The 8,154-nt window shown below is 43.9% G+C and overlaps 1 non-coding gene across 1 annotated transcript; it reads left to right on the forward strand.

Annotated features, from left to right (window-relative positions):
• The first annotated feature begins 4,851 nt into the window (after window positions 1-4,851).
• On the forward strand, window positions 4,852-4,954 carry LOC128095739 (U6 spliceosomal RNA). Its single transcript, XR_008213351.1, has one exon. It is a non-coding gene; the product is annotated as a U6 spliceosomal RNA (small nuclear RNA).
• The last annotated feature ends 3,200 nt before the right edge of the window (window positions 4,955-8,154 follow it).

Here is an 8,154-nt window from a genome sequence, read left to right on the forward strand (position 1 = left end):
GTATCAAAATCAAGACCAGCAAGATGACTCAGTGGGTAAAGGTGCTTGCTGCCAAGCCTGGTGACCAGAGTTCAATCTCCACATCTAACATGGTAGGAGGAAAGAACCAACTCCCAAAAGTCATCCTCTGATCAACAAATGTGCATACATGAGCACACACAAATAAATGTAATTTTAAGTTATTAAATTGAAAAGAATATTAAAAAAAATTTTTTTTCTGCTTTAGGTGGGAAACATTCCCCAGAGGCTCATGTTCTGAATATTTGGTTTCCAAACAGTGGTGCTTTTGGGGAGATGTTGGAAAGCTGAGGTGGGACCTAGCTGGAGGAAGCAGGTCACTGAGGAGTATTCTGGAATGATATACCTTCTCCTGGATATGAGGTAAACAGCTCTGTCCCGCCAGTCTCTTCAGCCATGATGCTGAGAAATACAGAACCAACATACCATGGCTGATACCTCTGAAACTGGGAGCCAAACTAAATCTCCCTCCCTGAAGTTGTTTTCTCAAGGATTTTGTAACAGAATGAGATGCCTAGTGTACATATGACTATCCTGGGCTCTCTAGGGGAACAGAGACAGCAGAATATACATTGAAGGAGAACCTTGAGATTGGCTTACACAATATGGCTGAAGTAGTCCGACAGTGGCTATCTCACACCAAAGAAATGGCACATGGCAGCTGCTCAGTCCACAAGGCTGGGTACACCAGCCATCATAAGCTGATGCTGAAGGTCTGGGAGTTTCTGGGGAGCCCACATTGGAAGTTCAAAGAAGCTGGTTCTAATATCAGTGAAGGAATCAGCAGTGGCCACAACAGAGGAGATGAACTTGCCAAGGAGATGAACTTGCCGGGGACTGTGAAGGCCAGGAAAGTCAGAAAGGGAAACACCTCTTCCCCCCACCCCCCACCCCGGCATCTTTTTCCCTGTGCGGAAGCAGCAGCCACCCTTCCCACACCAGCAAGGGCAATCAAGTCAGCTGCTCCATGGGCACACCTACAGCCCAACCCAATGTTGACCATCCCTCACAGAGACACTTTTCCCAGGTAATTGGAGATTGTATTCAGTGGATGATTAAAGCTAACCACCATCACATGTATACACAAAAACACTGACACACTGATGTTCATAACAGCATTGTCCATAATACCTGAAAAACAGGGACAACCCACATGCCCACCAACTGATAATGGATGAACAGAATAGGATGTGTCCTGTCCGTACACAGAATGCTTGGCAGTAGTAAAGAATGAGGACTGGTACACACAGCTCCCCAGACAGATCTTAGAACCCTGAGTAGTGACAACAGCCAGTCAGAGAAACACGTACTGAATGACCATTTCCATGAAGTATCTGTGGCAAAGAGACAGAAGTCACCTTAATTGCTTCAGGGTCTGAGGAAGGAATAGAAATTGGGTGGCCTGGTTCCAGGTGGAGTTTCTTTTCAGAGTGATAGCAAAGGCCTAATGTGTTCATGTTTGCACAACTCTGTGAACATACCAAAAACTATTAAACTTCGTGTCTTAGATGGGAAAATGATATGATTTATAAGTTATACGTCTAACAAAGCTGCTGTGCTGAAAAAGGTGCCTCAACCTCTGGCATGTCCTTGCCATTCTGTATCACCTCAGGTATTCTTTCAAATAAAGTATTTGGGGCTGCGGAGATGGCTCAGTGTGTAAAGAACTTGTCATACAAATACGAGGGCAGGCCCAGCACCCAGATAAATGCCAGGTGGGCATGGCAATCTGCCTGCAATCTCAGTGCTTAGGAGGAAGAGATGGGGATCCCCAAAACAACCTGGCTAGGAAAAATTAGATGAATTGGCCAGCTCTGGATTCAAATGAGAGCCTCTGCCTCAGTAGATCATGTAGAGAACAATTATAGAAGACATTCAAAGTGGCTTGGGCCACCACATGCATACGTGTGCTCACATACGATGTGCAAGCACATAGGCACACACACATATACACAAAATAAATAAATAATACAATTAACTAACCAATGATTAATGTATTGCTTATCGTCAACTGTCACAATAGAAGCAAACTTAATGAGAGCAGGTGGGGCCTGTGACTCATCCCTCTCCTTACCCTCAGTGCCTTGAAAAGTGTGGCCAGACACAAGTACTCAACAGATAAGTGCCAGTGAGTGAGAGAGAACACAAGAAATTAAATTAGTAAAATAAAATAGTATTGGGCTCTACTGCCAAGGATCTAGATGTGACTTGGACACCAGTAGGTAAAGACCCAGCACACAGCCAGGAATGGTGTCAAAGAGAGACTTCTCCCCGTGTGTCCTGGTGGTATCGAAGCTCCTCCCTTATGACCCTCCTGCCCTTATTCTGTGCTCTGTGCTGATGAGTCATGTTTAGCTCCTGTAAACATCATGAAAACATTTACCTCCGTCTGACAGGTGAAAAAAACTGAGACTCAGGGACCTGGTGGAACTTGCTGGAAGGATGGCAGCTGGCATGTTGCAGAACAGGGCCGGGAGTTCACACATTCCTCGTTCTCCTACACAGAGCTGCTTCCTCATCTATCCTCACCTACCTCGATTCTCAAGTGTCCCCCAGGCCTCCTCCACAGCACGCCATCGCCCCAGCCTGCTGAAGAGTGTGCAGGCTCTGTAAGAAGACTCCAATTGTGCCTGACCATAAAGCCTGCAAGGGGTTCATACCTTATTCCAAGAGAAGATCTGTGCAGAAGGCAGTATCGACTGAAGTCTATTTCCTCAGCTGCCATTAAAAAAAAAAATGTTTTTCTCTGTAATTGTTGCAAAGGAAGTTCAAGTGCAAACCTCTGAGCCCTGGCTATAGGGTCCCTTGCTTATCACTAAGGATACAATCTTCAAAGCTTGCCTCCCAGTCAGAGCCATCACCAGGCGATAATCCGTGAGGGAAAAGGCCAGAGAAGTCTTAGGGGTTCTAGAAAAGGCTCTTCTGTCTTCTAAATTAAGATTGTGTTTTTCCCTACTGGCCTCCTTTTGCCCTCTAAGAAAACCACAACTGACTTGTGGTTGTATTCTAATTCTCAGTGAATAAAAACAACCCAAATGTCCATCACCAGGGGATAGTTGAACAAATCAATGTTGATACATTCAACAGACAATTCCCACCTCACACTAAAATAACTACTCAATGTGGCATCATCATCTGTGTGTCTATTTCCAATGAAATTAGCAACGTTTGGTTCAGAAAAGACTACAGTGTTTCCTAAGAAGGTAAAGGGAGGGGATGTATTCACTTAGATTAACAAGATGAAATCATGGAAAGTTAACAAGAAGGAAAAATTATTTCAATACAAAGAGAACAAGGGTAAAAGGAATAAGGTAGAGTTTTCCAGAGGCCAAGTAGGGAGAACATCAAGACAGAGAGCAGGAGTGGTCCACCCTGGCAAGTGTAGTCAACAGGAGTGGTCCACACTGGCAAGTGCAGCCAACAGGAGTGGTCCACACTGGTAGGTGCAGCCAACAGGAGTGGTCCACCCTGGCAAGTGCAGTCAACAGGAGTGGTCCACACTGGCAGGTGCAGTCAACAGGAGTGGTCCACACTGGCAGATGCAGTCAACAGGAGTGGTCCACACTGGCAGGTGGAGTCAACAGGAGTGGTTTACCCTCAAAGGTGCAGTCAACAGGAGTGGTCCACCCTGGCAGGTGCAGTCAACAGGAGTGGTCCACCCTGGCAGGTGCAGTCAATAGTCATGTTAACCGTAAGTGTTGTTTGTCTATTTTTTAAGTCATTGAATGCAGGGTTGGGGATGTGGATCAGTTGGTAAAGTGCTTGCTACTCAATCATGAAGACCTGAGCTTGGATCCACCACACCAAGTAAAAAGCCAGGCATGGTGGTATATGCCTATAACCCTACCACTGGGGACACAGAGACAGGTGGATTCCTGAAGCTCACTGGCCAGCCAACTTATCCAAGTCATCAATAAGCTCCAGGTTCAGTGAGAGACCCTGCCTCAAAAAAATAAGGTGGAGGATAATTAAGAAAGATACCCAACATCACCACCTGGCCTCTACATGTACATACACATGTGTAACACAGACATATATGTACGAATAAATAAAACTTCTTAAATTTAAAGTCAAACTACTAAATGCACAGTAATATCTTAAATTAGATCCTGACTCAAAAATAAAAGGGCCTTAAGGACTAGTCTTAGAGTGTGACACAGTGGCAGAGGGATTGCCTAGAATTGAGAGGCCCTGAGTTTCATCCCTAGCCCAGAAAAAAAAGGAACACAATTTATTTTTCATATTAAGAGGAGATTAATGGTAACACATATTAAATAGTTAGGAAGGCCACAGCTTAGCTAATGGCTATTTGTGTGAACTTCATAGTTTCGGCAAATATACTCAGGTGATACATGATGTTACTAATCTGGGGCAAGCCGGATGAAAGATGAATACAGGAATTCTCTGTGCTATCTCTGAGACTTTTCCATAAATCTAAAATTATTCACAAAAAAATATTTTAAAAAAATACATGGCACCTGCTGAATGGCATGTGGAGGAACAGGCGACAATCTTTCTAAAATAAAGGAACTACAGGTCCCCTGCTTTGGATTCTCAACATTTACAGAAACCCTGCATAGCATCAAGACAGAGCTCACCATTCCTCTGGCCACTAGGCACCCTGCACCTGCTCTGAGGTCATGTGTCAAATAGGTCCTAGTTTGTAATGATGTATGTGTTTTGTGTCTGCAAAAACAAGACAAAATTTGAAAACAGAAAGAACCTAGATACAGGACATAAATAACCCAAATCTCAACAACAACAGCAGCCCCTTGGGCCCAAATACAAGCCATTATCTCCTAAATCACAGGGTATAAAAATCAAGGAGAGGGTGCTCTCTTCAGCGGCACATACTAAAATTGGAATGATACAAAGAGGAGTAGCATGGCCCCTGTGCAAGGATGGTATGCAAATTTGTGAAGCATTCCATATTTTTTAAAATCATGGGGAGGGGCTGGAAAGAGTGTATACTGCTCTTCCAAAGGACCCAAGTTCTGCTCCCAGCATCCACAGGGTCAGCACAACCACCTGTAACTCAAGCTCCAGAGAATCTGATGCCCTCTTATGGCCTCCTCAAGCACTACACCATAAGCACATATTGGGGGGGGGGGGGGGGGGGAGACAAAATGGGAATCACAGACCAGGAAGGAATGCACAGTTCCGATTCCATCTTCTTCAAAGGTGTCAACAAAGAGATGTTATCAGACTTGCAGGCTCCATCAGCAACGCATGAACTGGGAGGACCTGAGTTTGGTTCCCCAGGACCCACCTGAAAAAGCCAGGTGTGGCACACACCTGTAAATCCCAGTGGTGACAAGATGGGAGGCAGACACGGCTGAACCACCAAAAGCTCACAGGCCAGCTAGCCTGGCCTATGCGGTACAGTTGTTGGCCTATGAAAGGCTCTTTCTCAAGAAAAATTGGTAGATGCTTAAGGCATCATCACACCTATGGCAGTCCTCTGACCTCCACATGCATGCTGTTCATACACACGCATGCACACACACACACACACACACACACACACACACACACACATACACACACAATACATACTCCCACATGATCACACTCAGAGAAACACATGCACCTAAAACATGTTTTTAAAGATGTCATTGACAGTAGTGCTGCCACCATGCCCTCAGATCAGACCCCTGCCCTGACGGGAGGCAAAGTTGGCAAAGTCTCAACCTTTGAACATGACAGTGAGGGGAGGGGCTTGCAGAGCAGAATGGATGCTGAGGACAGCCCCTCTCCCCACAGGTAACAAGGACTCTTACCTAAACGGACAACCTCTCCTGGTGTAAATGCCCACATGCACAAAGAACCAGTGTCTGCCTTGTCAGCATGAACTCAGATGGAGTGGCACCTGCTATGGCATTCCCTGTGATGGTAGCTGCCATTCCTAAGCCCTGTGCATGTCTACCCACCTTGGAGTCCTCAGTACCATCTAATTACACTTCATCTAAAGATATTCTTGTGTCTATATGAAGAACAGGTCAAGGAGAGAAGGCAGAAGAACCAGTTGTGTGGCTCTGGTGAAAGTGGACAGGTCCATGGCACAAAAGGAAAAGGTTTGGACCATTTGCAGATAAACTAGATATGGAACATGGGAGAAGGACTTGCAACTAATGGAGTTTACCCAGATTCTTTGTTTGTTTGTAGATACACAATTCTCCCAACATCATTTGTTAGTGAGACTATTGTTTGTCTACTGCACATTCTCAGACCCTTTGTCAACACTGGGATTTTTTTTTTTTTTTTGAGCTCTCTGTTCTGTCCCATCGGGCCATGTCTGTCTTTGTACCAGTGCCACACTGATCTGACTACTGTAACTTTACAAAATGTTTTGAAGCCAGGAAATGCGAAGCCTCGAGTTTTGTTCTTTCTCATCAAGACAGGTCTGACTACTCATGAGAGTTTGTAGTTCTACATGAGCTTTTGGATTTTTTTTTATATATTAAATGAAATGTATCTGATGGAGATTGTACTAATCCACATCTCCCACTGGATAATATGGGTATCCTAACAGTGCTCAATATTCCATAAATATTAGCTTTCTTCCTACTTATCTGTATTTTCTCTCATGTATTTCTTTAATGCATTCTAGTGTTTAGTATACAAATGGTTCCATTTCTACATGCTGTATTTATTTATTATGTGTGTACACACATATTATTTGTACATGTGTGTGGTAAAAGGACAGCTTTGAGAAGAAATGGTTCTCTCCTTCTACCATGTGAGTCTTGGGGATTGAACTTGGGACATCAGGGTTGGCAGCAAGTGCCTTTACCCAATGAGCCCTCTCATTGGCCCTCAGTTTCTTAGTTAATCAAACACTAACAAATATATGTAAAGGGCTCAACAGCATGGACCAATATCACTGAATGAAAATGGAAAGTGCACTGAAATGTCAAGTCAAAGCTGTCGGGACAGCTACAGGATGAGACAAGAGCTGCCAGCTCATTCACACCAATGGTGGGAATGAGAGATGACACAGCCACCTTGGAAAACAAAATGGATATTTCTAAAATAAAATTTAAGACGCTAATTACCATATGATCCAGCAGTACCTCATCTGGATACTTATCAAGAATGGATATTGGGATCACAAAGAGGTTTTAGCACCCCCATAGTCATTGCAGCACTATCCACAAGAGTCAAGAAGAGGACACAACCCAAACATCAGTCCACAGATGGGTGGATAGCGAACATGTCATATGCACATGCAATGGAATATTACTCAGACTTAAAAAGGGAAAGTCAGCAACATGAGATTTAGGCTAGACCTTGACGGTGACATGCTAGGTGAAATAAACCAGTCACACAGGGACATATACTGCACAGAGTATCTAAGGCAGGCAGAGTCAAGAATCAGAGTGGAATAGTGTTTTTTAGGAGCAAGAGGGAGAAGATGAGCAGTTACTAATCAACAAGCGTAAATTTGCAGTTAAGCAAGATGCATCACAGAGACACGCTGTCTTTAGTTCCTATAGACAACAACACTGCAGGGAACATGTGAAAAATTGTTTAAAACATACATCTTGGGCTCAGCAGTTAAAAGTACTCATTGCTCTTGCGGAAGACTGAGTTTGGTTCCCAGAACCCACATCAAGCAGCCTGTGATCCCAGCACCAGGGAAATCTGATGCCTCCTCTGACCTGAGTGCAACTTCACTCACATACACATAAATAAAAATAAAATAAATCACAATGTAAAGAACATATACCTCATTCTAAGTATCTTACTACAATAAATTATTTCAAAAATCTGCTTATTGTATGCCTCTTAGGATCAGGCATGCAGCTAGTTGCCAGGTGACATATACACACTAATCCAGGCTGTGTCCTACATTTACTTTGATTATGTGCTGATAAAAGAAAGGCTGTTCAGACAATGCAGACTGCATCTAGCTGACCACCTAGATTGTTCCTAAATTTATTGCTTCTCTAGAGTGAGCAGACAGGTCCCTCACTCTCTCCCTCTTGGGGGCATATTTCAATAACACTGCTTTTTGATAAAGACACATACATAGTCCTGAAATTCAATTTATGAAAGTCAGTTGAGACTGGAGTTTGGATTGAACCTCCCCAAACTGCCTAATTAATGACACACATTATTGCCCCTGCTCTCCTA

This window comes from Peromyscus californicus, unplaced genomic scaffold, assembly GCF_007827085.1.
Source record: "Peromyscus californicus insignis strain IS unplaced genomic scaffold, ASM782708v3 Scaffold_4__1_contigs__length_199733344, whole genome shotgun sequence".
Taxonomy (NCBI): Eukaryota; Metazoa; Chordata; class Mammalia; order Rodentia; family Cricetidae; genus Peromyscus; species Peromyscus californicus.